This window comes from Aythya ferina (genome assembly GCF_964211825.1).
Source record: "Aythya ferina genome assembly, chromosome: 8".
Taxonomy (NCBI): Eukaryota; Metazoa; Chordata; class Aves; order Anseriformes; family Anatidae; genus Aythya; species Aythya ferina.
The window spans coordinates 28,696,221-28,712,457 of NC_140304.1; the positions used below are offsets into that span (position 1 = coordinate 28,696,221).

Consider the following 16,237-nt stretch of genomic DNA (forward strand, 5'->3'; position numbering starts at 1 on the left):
GCAGGAAATCATCTAAGTCAAGTGGTTATAACTATATTTTTTAAGGACTGTTTTAAATTGACACTCATCAATAGCATGTTCAGTTTAGGCAGGCAGTACAAGAAGAGTATCCTTAATCACCTTTCAAGGCATTGCATGGGTTGGGGGAGGAATTATTCTTCATTTGGGAGCTCTAATGACTGATTGTGGGCATTGCCGGAAGGGAAGAAATCTCCTTTTCAGCATTGCATTTCACCCACGTACAATGAGGAAAAGTTGCTCAACAAGATAGACTTACAATTTGATTGCAAGCAAGGCCAGTATTTCCATATATTTCATTTAAATTTTAATCAAAGTAAATTGTTTTTCAAATGCAGATAACACTGTGAATGGCTCCAAAAATAAAACACGAGTAAGCAATCTATCAGGCATGTCTGTCAGCAGAACAGACGCCATCTCATAAACCTGCCAAAACAGTCCTTTTCTTGAAACAATAAAAACTGGATGGAATCAAAAGCCTCAGCTTTAAAAATCACTCTTTGTACATTCTTAAAAAAATATCCCAGCTCTAAATTGGTATAATTTGGACTAGGTTAATGTAAAAATGAAAACTATTCAATAAATCTTTTAGTGGAGATCAAAAGCAACGAGTGTAGGAAACCAGAAAATTGATGATATGACATTTTCCGACACTCAATAATGCTCATATTATTCAGAGAACTGCCAACCGCAATTGTTCAAGTACTCTTTTAACTGATCTTGTTCCTTGAATTCATAAGCCAGCCACTGGTCTCCCCAGGGAAGAACGTATGGGAAGACAGTAGCTCAATTAAAAGTAATATGGTGTGTGGCTCTTAATCCTTGGTTGAGAACTTGTGCCAGAAATCTCTTAGGTATACATGTATGTTTAACTTTAAGCCTGTGCTCAAACTTTATCTGTTTTTATGTGTGTTTTTTTTTTTTGAGTGAAAAGCCCCAAAGTACTCTTGAGTCTCCTTTTGTGAAGGCCTCTCAGGCTGCACTGGCAGTGCTTGGAGGTGGCACTTTCTCCTCGTGCTTTGGGGTGCGCAAACGTTTCCGAGAGTTTTCTGTCATTCATAAACACTGTTTTCCGACTGCAAAGCCTGATTTGAATCCTGTCTCCCTCTAGTGATGGGAAAACATTTGGAAGGAGGCAAGTGGGGTGTCAGAGGTCTCTTGTCTCAGTGAGCAGAGAGCAGGCATCAGCGGACTCTCCCCATAACCATGCATCTCACCAATAACCAGAGGACAGGGCTTGGAGGGATTTTGGAAGGAGAGCATCATGTTGTGGGCTGACAGAGCTGCCACTGGCTGCTTTTGGCTGATTAATCAAGTGCGTTTTGGCTGGGTTGTGCTGTATCTTCTGTTCTGCTGCAGGAATAGATTCTCTGTTGCGTGCCGGCGTCTGTGCTGAGTGCGAGTCTGGCATCCTCTCGCCTGTCCTGAAAATTAGTGACATCTGAAGAAAATTAATGATGAAAACAAGATTATGAAAAGCTCACTTGCATGGAAAAGAAAATTATTGGGATTGAAGCCTTCCTGGATGGATCGTGCAGGTTGTGCTGTGCCCTCGGCTGTGCGGTACCCTGGGGCCGGTGTCTGTGGGGTACAAGATGTGCCTGGCAGAGGTGGCAGCATGGCCTCATTTTCCCTGGTTGGGCTCAGGGAGCTGCATTCAACAGATGGGGATGGCGGGAGAAAAAAAAAAAGAAAGAAAAAAAAAAAAAAAAAAGAAAAAAAAAAAAAACAGCTGAAAGCTGTTTATTTTACTTTTATTTTATTTTCTGTCCTCTTTGATGGGGGCAATGCAGCGTGCACCTCGGCTGTAGGCTCACAATGGACAATGCCCAGTGGAAGACATGCCAGCCTCTTTCTTCCCATGGTGTTTTACCACTTATTAATCCTTTTGATTTTAGCCTCTTTGAAGCCCAAGGCTTGGACGTTTTTCAGCACACACTGAAATTGGACATGAAAACACTTCCACCAGTGCAAAAGTTTAAAACCCTTATTCATACACCCTGGAAAGGCTTTCAGTTGATATGCTGACAATGACCGACTTTATTATGTTTATCTTTTGGCAATATCTCCTTCTGCAATTGATAGTGTCTCGCGTTTTCCTGGTGCCAGGTTCAATTTCCAGCCTCAGTAAATGAAAGAGCCTGTCGTGTTTCTCTGCCACACGGCGGCATGCTCTGTGCAGCCCGCGATTTCACTGGTAAATATACAGAAGAGTAAAATAAACATGTAACAGAACAGCGCACAGAGACACACATATGATAAAAAGTCTGGTCTTTCACCTAATTTAGACCAGAAAATTGGCATCCGATTTTATTGTTCAGGCTGACTCCAAGAACACAAACATATTTTTTCCTTCAAAATGAGAACTGCCAAAGTATAAAGAATGATATCTGCTGTTTTGAACTAATTGGGATTAACTGTTTCATGGCTGCTTGATGTGAAATGAGTGCCATTTTGCTCAGTCAATAGCAGCAGCAGCACCAAGCACAATTTATGGAAATGCGTGGTGCAAGGGGCCTCGCAGCATGGCCATAGCCCAGCAATCAGATCCATGCAGGAGGCACTTTCTGATATGCACCTTTGGGTGTCTGAAACAGAAATCATCTCTTTTCCCAAATTCTCAGCCCTAGGATGCTGCTGCCCAGCTCCCATTACAGCACGGAAAGCTGAGTTGGGAGCAGCCACACTGGACAAAGGAGCTTTCAGCAGATTGGTTCCATTCAAATTAGTGTTTCTGAACACTTCTTGATTTCCTATTTTTATGTCAACTGTTGATACTGCTTGCATTTATACAAGTGCTTCCAAAAGGCAGGAAAAAATGCACAATCCCATCGAGAACCCAAGTACTTAATTAAAATTGTTGGGATTTGGAATAACACTGCAATTAGAGTTGTGTCTATTTGTCTTCCGGGGTTTAGGATCCGTGTTTTCAAGCCTTTTTCTGTAAACAGGGGCCTGGAGATTTATCTTGGGGTTTCAAAATCGCCAAATGTTGCAAAACCTGCCAGAAGGACTGAGAGAGCTGGGAACGCGGGGCTTGCAAGAGGACGGGGGAGCAACCCACCCTCTGCCTGTGGCTGTTTGGGATGTTGAAATAGGTGCAGAAAAAAAACACCAGGTTCTGTTAGGGGCTGATCTGAAGAACCACACAGCAAAAGCTATGTGTAAAACATGGCATTTTTTATGGACAAATCACACAGGGTGTTTTTAACCACATTTCCTGGCACCTTGTGTATTAACTGCTTGCAGACAGAAGAGCTGGGAAGCTTGGACAGGGACGGCCTGGCTCGCAGGGATCTCTGTGCTGATTGTGCAAGGCATGTGTGGGACAGGGTGGCTGATACAACTGCAGAGCAGAAGTCCAGGAGGAGAAGGAGCATTTTTGATGCAGCTCCCAGGGGACCTCTCGAGGCAAAGATGCCTGCGCACTGCGGTACACCACTCGCCCAGATGTTTGTACCATGGTGTGAGCACAACAAACCTGGAGGCAAGCTGTTCCTGGGAGTAGGCATGGGGACAGGCACGCAAGAACATCCCAGGGTGCTGCGTGGGGCCACCAGCCCTACCAGCTTTCTGTCCCCCTCAGCTGGCACGCTGCAGCAACCATCTGCAGGGCCATAGGCTGGATCAGGCTACCCAGCTGGAGAGGTCCCATGTTCTCGAGGTATCACCACGGTGCGTGGTATTTGCTGTGAGAATAATGAATCAGTTTGTCTGGATGTCCCTGGGGTGTCCCTCAGCCTTGACATGCCCCAAAGATCTGAGATGGTTCCTGAGAAAATGGATCAGAAAGAGGCCAAACAGAAGAAGGGGTCTGCTGACTTTGCGAATTTTCACGTTTCATCGATGCTTTCATTAAATCAACATCGGGGCACAGAGATTTCTAGCCAGTGTCTCAGTAAAAGGATGCGTGTATGAAAGTACAAAACACTACCAAGTGCACGTGCCTGCCACTCTTACAGCTGCACTTGCAATGGCCAAGTGTTGCCTCTCAGGGACTACTACATGGGGCTGCTGCCCTCGTTCCTTCCCAGAGACCAAATTGCTCTTTTGGCACAGCCACAGGCTGGACGGCAGAGCATGTGCAAGGTTCCCAGGCCAACATTTCTTCATAGACTGAGTTATATTTTATTTATTCTGTATTAGAAAGTTTTTAAGAATGTTGTAAGTACCTGGCAGTCAGGGAGAGAAGCTCCTTGCTTCATCGCTGTGCATTATTTGAGCATCACCTCACCTTCGATTTGGGTTAGGTATTAGGTATTCCCTTAGGAATACCTCGAAGGATCTCTGCAAGCAGCAGAGAGATGGGCAGGGGAACCCTGCTGCCCAAGGAAAGGGATGTTTTCCCCCAGCTGTGGTTATTTCTCCTTCCCAATGAAGCCTGTTTTGGTGGGTACCAGGGGGAGATCTCCCCAGCCCTACCAGTCTGCTTTTGCTGCTGGGTCGTTGAGGAAACCACTAAACCAGCTGCAAGAACATTGATTCCGGGATGCTGGTTTGTTTGTTTAGTGTTGGAGTCTGCCATGAAAATCTGGGGAAAATTAAGGAAAACAAAGCAAAGCTTTTTCTTGGGAAGTTAAAAAAGACATCAGAAACCCGCATTGCATTTCAAAACTTGCCAGAGAGGAATAAGTGAGTGCATGGACCTCCGACCTGCCTGAGACTCCTGAACTCCTGAGAGTAGAAAATAAGTGATCCCAAAAAGAGACCTCCACAGGGTGACAGGCACTCCCAGGCCATGAAAAAATATCATTATTTTTTTTTCCTCCTACTTGGCTGCAGAAGACCTGGCTGGGTTCACCCCCTCAATGCGATTTTCCCTTCCCACTGCAGAGGTGAGGAGAGATGTCCCTGAACCCAGCAGCAACCCGCCTGGCTCTTATTCCCCATTTGCCCTCTAGAATTGATGACGTGCCATGTGTTGAGGGTCTGGCTTCAATTTGGGTGTCAAACAGGGAGAGGTGGCTAGGGAAAGATGGGCAGCTGTGGGGCAGGGCTCAGCATGGTAAAACCTGGGTGGGTGAGGGAAGCCTGGGCTGGAGGGATGCTGGAGTATTTATGGGGTGGGATAGAGCTGGGGAAGCCTCACGTCATGGTTGCAAGCAAGAAGGTGGTAATTCTGGGGCTGCAACACCCTATCTCCAAAAAGAAACCAACATTATAAAGGCTCTTTGGTGGCTCACCTCCATCCTGGGTGCCGTGCACATGGTTCAGAAGCCGCAGCTTTCCTTATTTCTACCCCTGCTTCTGATTTGCTCAGTCACCTCAGGCAAGTCATTTAACCCCAACTTCAACCTATTTTACGGGGATGTTGCAAGGCTTAATTAAGGCTTGTAAAAGGTCTTGAGTTCCTGAGAGGTGCCTGCTGGAGGGAGGTGATTAATCACATGCTGATGGGAGGGATATTGTGGAGGTAAAATCCAAGCAGTCAACAATAGGGCAGATGATATTTTTCCCTGGGGGAATAAAAAGCAGGGGGGTTGTAAAAGCACGCACATATCAGATTTACTCATTCTGGATATCAAGTCGTTGAAACTGTAGGGAGATTGTGGCCAAAACCACAGAAATCTGACTGTATGGCTGTGATAAAGACATCCTGAATTTCAACAAAAATCAATCAAAGATACATAAATTAGGGTGTTTCCCCCTAGACTTCAGAGTCACAAAGGCAAACAACTTGCAAAACTTCAACTTCTAGAGATAGAGGCTTGGCACTTCCTCCAAACACCGTCCTGACCCTCTGAAAACACCCCAGAATCACCCTGTTAGCATTCTTACTGCAGGGCAAAAGGGAGATTGCTTGGAGGAGGAGGTGGGGAAAAAAAAAAACAAAAAACAAACAAAACCCTTCACTGGTCTTTGTGCAGTTGTTCAAATGATTGCCCAATTGCATTTCCATATGGAAAAGGCCAGGAAGGGGGGGAAAAAATGGACTCTGTGCAGTTATTTTCAGGATGACCCAGTTCTCCTCCTTTGTGGGAGAAGAGGCGGAAAGTCGGCGGCTGAACTCCGTGCGTGTTTTTATTCTTTATGTTTCATTTTGGCCCCATCCTTCTCCTCTATAACTTAATCTCCTCTAATAGACTTGCCCCTAATTTATTCCAGTGGTATGAAGTGGAGCTGGGGCTTGGGAAGGAAAGCAGGACCTGCAGCAGGCTGTGCTCGTGGCCATTTGCCTCTTGTGATCTCTCCATGGCCCTGGTGGATGGGAGGAATGCAGCGGAGCCTCGTGCATGCAAACTGCATGATTTCATAGGCTTTTCGGAGAGGGAGCATAAATCAGCATTGTTTTCTAGATGGCTTGGCTTGTCACTGATTTTTTTTTTTCCTTGGGGAACATCCAGTATCCGTGTGTGATGGGGAAGGAGAGGGATGGCTGTGCCCTCTGTCTCCACCTCAACGTGCAGCTCAGTGAAAGCTGGATTTTATTTTTCCAGGGACCAAACAGAGCCAGCCAAAACCAGAGATTATCATCACTGAGGAATCCTGCCTGGGGAGCTTCCACCAACCAGGAGAGCAGTTAGTCTGAGATTTTTTAAAGCATTTTTTTATGGCATGGCAGTTTTAGTTGAGCTAAATGAAGCTTATTGCAGTGGGGAATTCAGCATACACATGTTGAAAAATCTTTTAAGATTGGATATTTTAACTCCAGCAAATAATCAAGTCCCAGGAACAATTTAGATGAGTAATATATTAAAAACAGGCTTATACAGATCCAAGAAAAACGTTAGAGGATCCATAGGGGTCATTGTTATGCACTGCAGGCTTAAATATATTGACTTTTACAACTGCAAATGGATGGTTGCATAGTGGTTTCCACCGAAGAGCAGTTTCAGTTGTGATAACTCATACAAAGTGAAATTCAGTCTTGTGCTCAGAGCCTGCATGAGGTCTAAGAGCTAAGCGAACTTAATCTTTATCTCTCTACAAACATTACATCTCTTTAATCCTTGAGGCATGCCATTCCTGGGAGGATCCTGCATAATGGATGCAATAGAGCAGAGCAGGAATCGGATTTGTTATTTATGGAAAAATCTGAAATTAGAGAAAACACGTTCTGAAATTACAGGAAAGAAAACATTTTCCAAAGGGGAAGAAAATCTGAAAAACAAAAATAAATGGATTTATTATTATTATTATTATTATTATTATTATTATTATTATTATTATTATTATTATTATTATTATTATTTTACCAATAGAAGTGTTTTTCACTTCTTTAAAACTGTATCATTATATTTCAAATGAAAGAGAATATTTAAATGCAATGACAACCATTCAATTACAGGAAGGTCAAAATACTTTCTGCAGGCAGGACTTGTTTTTGATACAACATTTGTGAAGTGAATGGATTATTATGGAATACTGTTTCTTTTCCAATGGAAAAAACAGCAACTTTCTCCTGGAAAGCATGCAAACCACAGTATTAAACCCACAATGCCTGTGAAAGCTAATGAGATTTGGTAGTGTACGGATAGGAAATGTTCAAGATGTTTGGGTAGGTAGGATGTGGCCACAGACACACTGGCTTCTCCGTGGCACCGTGGTCTGTTTTTTGGGGCTATTATAGGAGATGCAGCATCAAAACCAACTGTCAGAGGGTTCTGAACACAGAAACACCACCTTGAGAAGCAACACTCAGCTTCATGAAACGAAGGTTTCAGCCGGTATCACAAACCTTCGGCTCCAAGTGCTGGGACTGAACCTGCATGGTCTTCTCTGAAGTGATTTGAATTAATTTAAAATCAATTTATATTCTCCTTCAGGAATAACTATTGATGAAACCAGGTTTCCATTGGCACCAGGACCTAAATGCTCAGTGAATAAAAGCAAGTATTGGAGCTGTAATTGGTGTGGGAAGAACAGCCCCCGGTGCAGCGAGGTGCCCCAAAGATTGCTGAACGGTTACGTTTCTATAATGCTTCCTCCAGTGATGTGGTGTGACAGCAGCAATTTCCTCCCTGAAGATGAATTTGTCATTACCAAAACCAGGAGAGGTGGCAGCGTCAGGAGCAGGGCTCATAATCACCTTCAGTAGCAAGATATTGTGCAGGAGCCCAAACATCTGAAGGAAAATATTTTGCTTTATTCAAATTATTAATTTCTGGCCCATTGGAGGAGCTTTGCAGTTTACTAATTAGGGACTTGGGAACAGGGGGTTCGGGAGCTGTAATCCTTGGCTGAGGGAAGCAGTGTATTCATTACAGCTGTCACTCATCTCCCTCCTGTCTCATTTTTCTGATCTGTAAATTGAGGTTAATACCCTCTACAGACTGCAGGTACAAGGAGGATTAATTAAATGGCATCTGTGAGCACTGCAGTCTCCTCTCTGGGCAGCAGCTGGAGCTCCAGAAGAAATGGAAATGGCTCAAATTTTGTTTTCTGTTGAAAAAACTGTATATTGATGCTTCAGCTCTGAATCACTGAGATCTGAGTTTTGATCCAGAAATTCCCAGCACATGAAACAAAAGTTTCCGACAGAAAGAAAACCGCCCTTTTGGAAAGGGTTTAATAGGTTTACCTGTGAAAGGGAACAGGGAGGCTTTTCTTACTGAAAAAAAATCCCAGCCCTAGCATCCCAAATACTTGGCAGCAGCATAATCACAACCTTAACAGAGCACTGAGTTTTCCTGTTACAGCAAACGAGATCTGCTCTGTGTTAAAAACAAAGCAAAGGGGAAGCAAACAAACCCAAACCCCAACCCTTGAAGCAGTCCAGGGAAATCGGTTCACTACTGGGCAAAGCTCAAAACCTATCCAGGAACTGTGTGTTCTCAAACCCATTAATTTTACCCACTGGTTGCTTGTTGGGCTACGTTAGCAAACAAAACAAGCTGGCTGACAATTTGTGCTGTGCTGCAAGGAGAAAAAAAAAAAAAAAAAAAACACCCCTCCCGATGGCTTTTCCAACTCCGGGGCTGGAGCAGGCAGCTTAACTACTTATTTACTCGGCTCTGCTCACCCCGAGAGGACCCAACCTGATGGATGGCCCCTGACCTCTCCGCTCCACAGGGCCACCGGCTGGGCTGCCACTTGGGTGTCTTCTGTGCAAGGAGATGCAAGCCTCCCACCTGGCAGCAGGCCAGCAGATTTTATTTTTTTTTGTTCCACATCGCGGTAAGAAATCCTACACTTCCCCGAGCAGGTGACCCACAAGTCACACGTGAGTTAAATGGAAGCGTGAGTTATCGGGACTCGCAGCCGTGGAACCGTTCTCTGGGAGGAAAGGGTAAATAAACAAATCATTTATTAGCAAGTGAAATTGTTTTTTTTCTTTGAAATGCAAAAATGTGCTCTCGAGTGAGGGATGCTTTGAGCTTCGCCCTTCGCTCTCACCAGGCAGAGTCCGAGCACGTTGTGAGCAAAATCCCTTTCATGTCACCCGTCCAGCTGCTCGCCATAGGGTGCTGTTTGTCTGGTTAATCACTTAGGGCAGCACTCCTCCAGGGGAATTAGCCACTGCCTGGGGGGGCAGCAGGGATGCAGCCAGGCTGCAGATATAGGGCAGCACCCACCGAGATGTGCAGCCGAGGGGCTTGGGGCAAGGGTGATGAACTTCATCAGCACCAAGGTGGAGGGAAAGGCGATGCAGAGCCAAGGCCAGAGCAGTGGAACAGGTCCACAGGCATTTTCTAGCCGTGAGACATCTCTTTGGGTGCTTTGGCAGTGGCAGACAGGATTGCGTTCCCATATGGGAGTAGTTTTAAGTACACACTAAGTCAGTGAAGAAAGGCAGCTATTTTGTGCCTTCGCAAGGAAGATGAAGCGAGGAGATAACGGCATGAAGGGAATCCTGGCAAGCAATCACCACATCAGCCTGGCAGGTGAGAGCTCCTGATACCTTCAGGAGGGTGCAAGTCAGGGGCAAACCCCCCTGTTTCAAACCATCCCCCTTCAGAAAGGCTTTCAGGTCCATAAAGCTTTAAGAAATGCAGACTCAGAACGGGAGGAAGCTGCTGCCACCAAGGCCATTGGCAGGGCAAGTTCCCCATCGCTCCTCCTGCCACGTTTTCCTACATCGCCGTGGGCAGCTCATTCACACTTGCCACTCTCTCAGGAAAGAGGTAAATATTTTCCCACTCACATAAGGGCTTAGGCACAAACCCCCTTCCTCCAGCATGCAGGTTTGAAGAGTTGTTTGTGATGCTTTTCAAACACACCGAGGTCCTCAAATAAACTGTCCCGTAAGAGGCACAGACCGAGGGGAACAGATCCAAGCACATCTCGCCACATGTGCTGGAGCTGTTCTTTGGGCCGTGTCAGCTGTGATTTATATAACTGTTTTCGGGATCGTATCATCGGGTATTTCACAAAAACTGCTTTTTCCCCAAAGACACGACTCTAGAAATGAGATTCCTCACATTCCTTGTCTTGTCCAGCTGAGACGTGTGGCAGAGACAGCATTTTTGTAAGGCGGTTGCAGGGCTGTTTTGGAAAAGCGAGCTGTGTTTGTTACTGAACCCTCTCCGTTCGTCTTATTTAGACTTTTATTCTGTCCCTGCTGTTGTTATGTAGGAGCATGAAACTGGTGCTTCTGCGAGGACAGCGATTGCTTCACGAGCAAAATTGTGGGTTTCAGTGGTCTGCTGCTTCTGAATGGGTACTTTGGATAAATAAATGTGCTACCACAATTTCATAACTTGCCCGTAAGAGGATTAAAATAAGCTGAGGAAAACAACTAAACAAATCAATTTATTTTAGCTGGGACTACTTGAACCTTTCTTTGAGAGAATTACATCTTGCTTTCTGATTTAAATAGCACCGATTTATTTTTAGCCCTGTGGCCAGTGTGGGAGCTTTGGGTTGAAGCAGGGGCAGGGGTGCTATGGCTCTCGGTGGGAGAAGTCATCTCAGGGCTCCTGGGCTGCTGAGTCCTTTTTGTGGAAGCCCCAATGCTTGTTTTGGACAGCAGCCTGAAAGAACGGGCTCCGGTGTGGTGTGATGGGGAAAAGTGGGAAGAAATGGGGGTTGGTACCAGCAGCCTCATGTGCGAACCCCAAATCTGAGTGTTTGAACCCAGAGCTACCTATCCCTAAGTGTGGGATTTTGAGGCCTTGCAAAAGAAGGAGCTCTGCCACCAGAGCTTTCTGGGTTCTGGCTTTGTACTTGATGTTTCTCTATGTCAACTGAAATGAAAAGGCCGTGAAGACATTACCTCTGTTTATAAGACAACAGAAACAAACACTTGCATTTACGAAAGCAAATGTCAACACCATTGATCCAGAGCTGGGTTGTTTATGATAAAGAAAAGTTAATATTTAATGGAAGGCTAACTTTTTTTTACTTTTTTTTTTTCTTTTTTTTTCCCAAGGTGCCTAAAATCACCAGGCTTTGCAAAGAGTATGGTTTTGATTAAGAAACATCTGACTTAACAAAAGCAAAGTCAAAGTTAATACGTGCATAGTTTTGTATTAGCCTGCCTTTAATTTTGGAGTAAAACTCTAATGATTACAGTAAATTTGTTCATTTATGAAACAGAGAGGAAATGCGATATGCAGAAGAGATTAGGGGCAAGAAAAACAACTCTTCTACTGAAACAGAGCCGAGTGTATTGCAACTATATCCCCCGCACTGCTTCCTCTAGGCTTCCTCAGAAAAAGGGACTTGCATTTTTTAAGGATACAAAAACTTCCACATCACAAATGGGAAGAAATCAGGATGGAAAGAGAAACTTGAGGGCTTTTCTGTGCAGGAGAACATCTTGGTTCAAACTGAAAGAATGAAGTCAGGCCTTCCTGTAAGTCTGAAGTTATCAAAATGAGAAAGCAAGCAAAGAAAACTGACAATGAAATTGTGCAGCTTCTTGGAGAATGAGCAAGCCATGACTAACTCGTGTGAGTCCTTCCTTGTGTATCCAAGATCTCATCCAACAGGAGCATGAAGAGCAGCCCGAGCACCCCAAACATGGGGTGAAGGATGACGAATGGGAAAAGCTTTGCCGGAGGAGGATAGGGAGGAGAAGAGCAGTGCTACGGCGTGATGAGTCTGGGTCTTGGTGCGAGCAGACAGCGCAGGCTCCCTTGTCCACTGCCTTCTTCACCTGGCTCCCCTGTGCAGCTCAGGGTCAGATGGAAGAGGCATGATGGATGAAGCAGAAATGCTTGCAACCTGAATGCCTCCTACGACTTGGATGTATCGTGCCCCAGGCATGCTGAAGCCATATTTTTAAATAAAAAGGTATAAATGAAATGTTAAAAAGGAGTCTTTATTTATTTATTTACAAAACTTATGCAAATATTTCTCTTCTTCTGCAAGGGCACTGACATCCCTTCATTAACCATTTTGCTGCTGCAAAAGCCACGTCCTGGTGGGATTTTCCCATCCCAGGGTGTGCAGGGGTTGGGATCTGCCTGCACCACACAGGAGCAGCAGTTTCACTGCTTTCCAAGCTCTGGACATCCCAGGGGATGTGAGGCCAGGGGCTGGCACTTTGTTTCCCAGCCAGGCTGCTGCTCGCAGGCAGGAGGGACTGTTTGATCTGGCGGCCATGGGAAGAGCTGCTGAGCTGAGATGCATTTGGAAAGTGCCTGTGTTGGCGGTGGCCCTGATAAGGCAGGCGGTGGCTTTGAAGGTGGAAAGGGGGAGTCCAGGGGGGGCCCTGGGTATTTGGATGACAGCACGGGCATGGAGCTCGTAACGTGCTCCCCTCAGGTTATCTAAATAGCGTATAAATCACTGTCAGGGCTGCCATTTCCTCCGACGGGGACCCGCGTAAGTGATTAATAACACGCAAACAGTGGTACTTTGGTGAACCGCAGTAAATTTTATTATAACTTCCTTCCACTTGATAAGCGCTTCCACGGAGACACCCACTCCCACCCATCCGCCGCCTGCCAAAGACCCTGGCAGCCCCCAGGTTAGGGAGGGCTCTGGCCCTTCAATGACCAGCTGAAAGCCACGAAAGGGAGCATTTTTGGTTTATTTTGTTTTCTTTGACTGGACAAAGCCTCTCATCCCCACTGGTAGATGCTGGGTTGGATCTTGCACACCTGCTGTTTTAAGAGTCCCACTGCAAGCCCCACGACATGCTGATGGATGAACGGGGGCAACAGCAAGAAGAAATGCCCCTTTGCATGGAGAGAGAGATGGGGAAAGGCCATAACTTAGTGCTTGGGCTTTGGAAAGCCATAGGAGAGATTGCTGATGCTCTCACTACTTTGCTCATTCTTGAGGGTTCGTATGCTCTCTAAATATTTACAGATAAACATGTCTTTGTGTATGTAGAATGCTGTTTTTTTGAAATGATATGTAATTTCTTTCAAGTGGGAGTGGAGGCTGCTGGTAGACGAAGCACAGCACAAAGCAGCAGTGATCCCAGAGCAGGACTGGGCTAAATACTGGTCTGAAGCCTGGGGTTTGGTTGTAGTTACATTAGGGATACGATTTCTATCAGCTTTATATCAGTAATCAAGTGATCAGTAAAGGAGGATGGGAAAAAATGACTGCCCTGCTCCCCTGACTTTTTGAAATACCAATGTTTCTGTTTTCTGGGTTTTAATGTGCTTCGTGAAGGACAGGAGCAAGGTGCGCATCGTGTACCAGAAGCAGGCAGCTGCCATGAAAAGCCAAGCCAGGTTTGGTGTCTCTCTGTAGAGCCATGAGCCCAGAAATTTGATTTTGTCCCTTGAAGAAGCATCTGTGAGCAGGGGGCTGACTTGTTGTGGCTTTTGGGACAGCCAGGGAAATTGCAGCAGCGCGTGGGACAGACTGGAGCTAAGGCTGTGCCTGTCTGCAGGCTGAGATGCTGCTGGGGTTTGGCCGTGACCCTGAGCGGGGTCCAGGACAGCCACAGCCCTTGCACCTCCACTTATGACTGTGTGGTCCGTGAATGAACTTCCTTCCCTTTTTATTTTTTTGGCGAGGTTCATGCTCTGCTGTGTGCAGATGGCCGGTTGTGGCTGGCACGGTGCCCCGTGGATGCGCTGCAAAAACACGCGTTGCATGGGAAGGAAATGGCCTCTGGAGAAACAAGGCCTCGAGCCATTCAGTTTGTAATGGTGCAACACTGACAGCAAAAGCTGTGAATGAAAGCTTGCTGGCCACCGTGAGCCAGTTAATCTGGATGGGTTTCATTTTTTGTTTCTCCTTGTAAGCATGGAGCATAGGTTGAGTTTTATTCTGGCAGCCCCACGCAGGCCTGACTGCACAGCAGCATTTGTATGCCCGCACGTCTGGCCTCCTGGCAATCCTGACTGTGAATAAAACATAAATGAAGGCATTTCTGTAATTCTTAGAGCAAATCCAAGTGGTTTGAATGAGAGAGCAGGGCAAAGCAAACAGCTTCAGAGGTCGGCAAGAACATGCCTGATGTAGGTTGTGCTTGGGCGTCCCTGACCTGAAAAAAGCCAGGTACCCGCTGGGAGACCACCAAAATGAGCTCTGTCCCTGCCCACATGGAACAGGAGCTGTCACCAGCAGCAAGGTGGTGGCAGTGTCCACTGTCAGATTTATCAGCAAGAAGGAGGCTTTCAGGGCTTTCTTGTTGCGACTGATGTTTTCCAACCCGAGCTTCCCAAGAACGCTGTGGTTTCGGGTTTTGTTTTTCTTTTGTTTGGCTGGTTGGTGGTGGTGGCAGTGGTTTTTCCCACACCTCATTAGGTGTGAAAGAATTTTGGAATCAAAATCTTTCCATTCCAGCTTCTGAGAGCTTATATACTGAAGAAACATGGCTGGAGTAGCAGAAGAGGAGGCTGGGAGGCTGCTGCTGGAGCCCAGGAACTGGCATATGGTCATGAATGGGATGTCCATCTCTGACTCTTGACATCTCAGTCCATCACACTTGTCAAGAAAAAATATGACAAGCTTCACAGGAAGAAAACAACTTGAAATAAGAAATGGTGAGGAAGTGCAACTCATCTGGATGTTCAAAGGTAAGGGGGATGCCCAAGGTTTCCAACAACATGCAGTGGTCACGGGGGATAACACAGTATTTCTTCCTGTTGCCTCCATGTAAATGGATTTATGAATGTTCAAACTAATAAAGCTTTGGCAATAGAGGCTTTTAACAAAGTCCAAGCCACAAATACATTTCAGGGAAATGGTAGAACATTGATTTTTATTTTTTATTTTTAAATAATTTCCCAGAAAATACTAGGGAATTTTCAGTAACTTTTCTAAGTGCTTTTCTGAAGCCTTTAAAATTTTTGTGGGTTTTTATCCTTCCATCCTAATCTTTACACAACTTAACAGAAACTAGCATTTTTGATGGAGTTCTCACTCAAGTATGTCCACAGGAAGTCAACCCATGAAGATTTATTACAAATAAAAATTCCTTAGACAGTTTTATGCTCAGAATTACTCAAAACCCCACCACAAAATACGGAAAAATCTGCTGATTTTTTTTTTTTTGTTCTTTCAAAGAGGGAATCTGAAGGATCACGGAGAAATAAAAACCTACTGTCCCACAGAAAAGGCTTTATATTTGCAGACCAGAAACATTTGTATCATAATACATTCTCACACAGAACAAAGAAAAGCAAGCAGCCGACAGATTTGTCTTTTGCAGGTCTGCATGGAAATTCAGCCCCTCTTTCGGGATTTGGTTAGGAGCCCATGTCCTGTGGTGGATCTTAAGGGCTTTGGTCGACACAGCCAGGGGAAAACCCCTCTCCTCTGTGGGTCTGGCTGGGCCACAAGAGACCCCAACACGTGTCCCCTCTACTGCAGCCCCTACCTGACCATTGGGATGGGAAAAGGAGAAGAGTGGAGTGTTTTCCAGGCAAGGATGAGATTGGAAAGCATCTCCGTGTGAGGAATGCGTGACCTCTCCTCAACTCCTGGTTATTATATCCACCACACTTTGGGGTTTAAATCCAAACCTCTTCACGTTTTCGCTGTTATCGTGGCTTTCTCTAAATGCTCTTTTATATTGCATTGCATCATTTATATCAAAACCAGATCAGAAAAAATTCTCTTTGGCCCTTTTTTTTATGACTATTTGTGAATTTCAAAGCACTTCAGGATTACGCAGGGAGAGAAAGGTACTTTCAGCCTTTATCTAAAATGGATTCATTTCTGTCACCAAAATGCATTAAAAATGATAAATAAAATACAAACTAATTCCAGACAAGACAGATGGATGTCTTGTTCTGCTTTGGATGATATTGGCCATGCTGAGCCCTTGCAGTGCATTTTGAGTGGGTAAAATGAACATGATGCTGAACAAAATGTGACTTTCATACAAACACCTTGTGTTTATGTGTATGCATATGTGCATGTT

The 16,237-nt window shown here is 45.2% G+C and overlaps 2 long non-coding RNA genes across 2 annotated transcripts in view; both read left to right on the forward strand.

Moving 5' to 3' along the window:
• Positions 1-16,237, forward strand: part of LOC311440944 — a 226,292-nt gene that overhangs the window by 136,408 nt on the left and 73,647 nt on the right. The gene's annotated exons all lie outside the window — the stretch shown is intronic.
• On the forward strand, positions 8,914-12,216 carry LOC311440941. The gene is made up of 2 exons (XR_014695655.1): positions 8,914-9,247; positions 11,330-12,216. It is a non-coding gene; the product is annotated as an uncharacterized lncRNA (long non-coding RNA).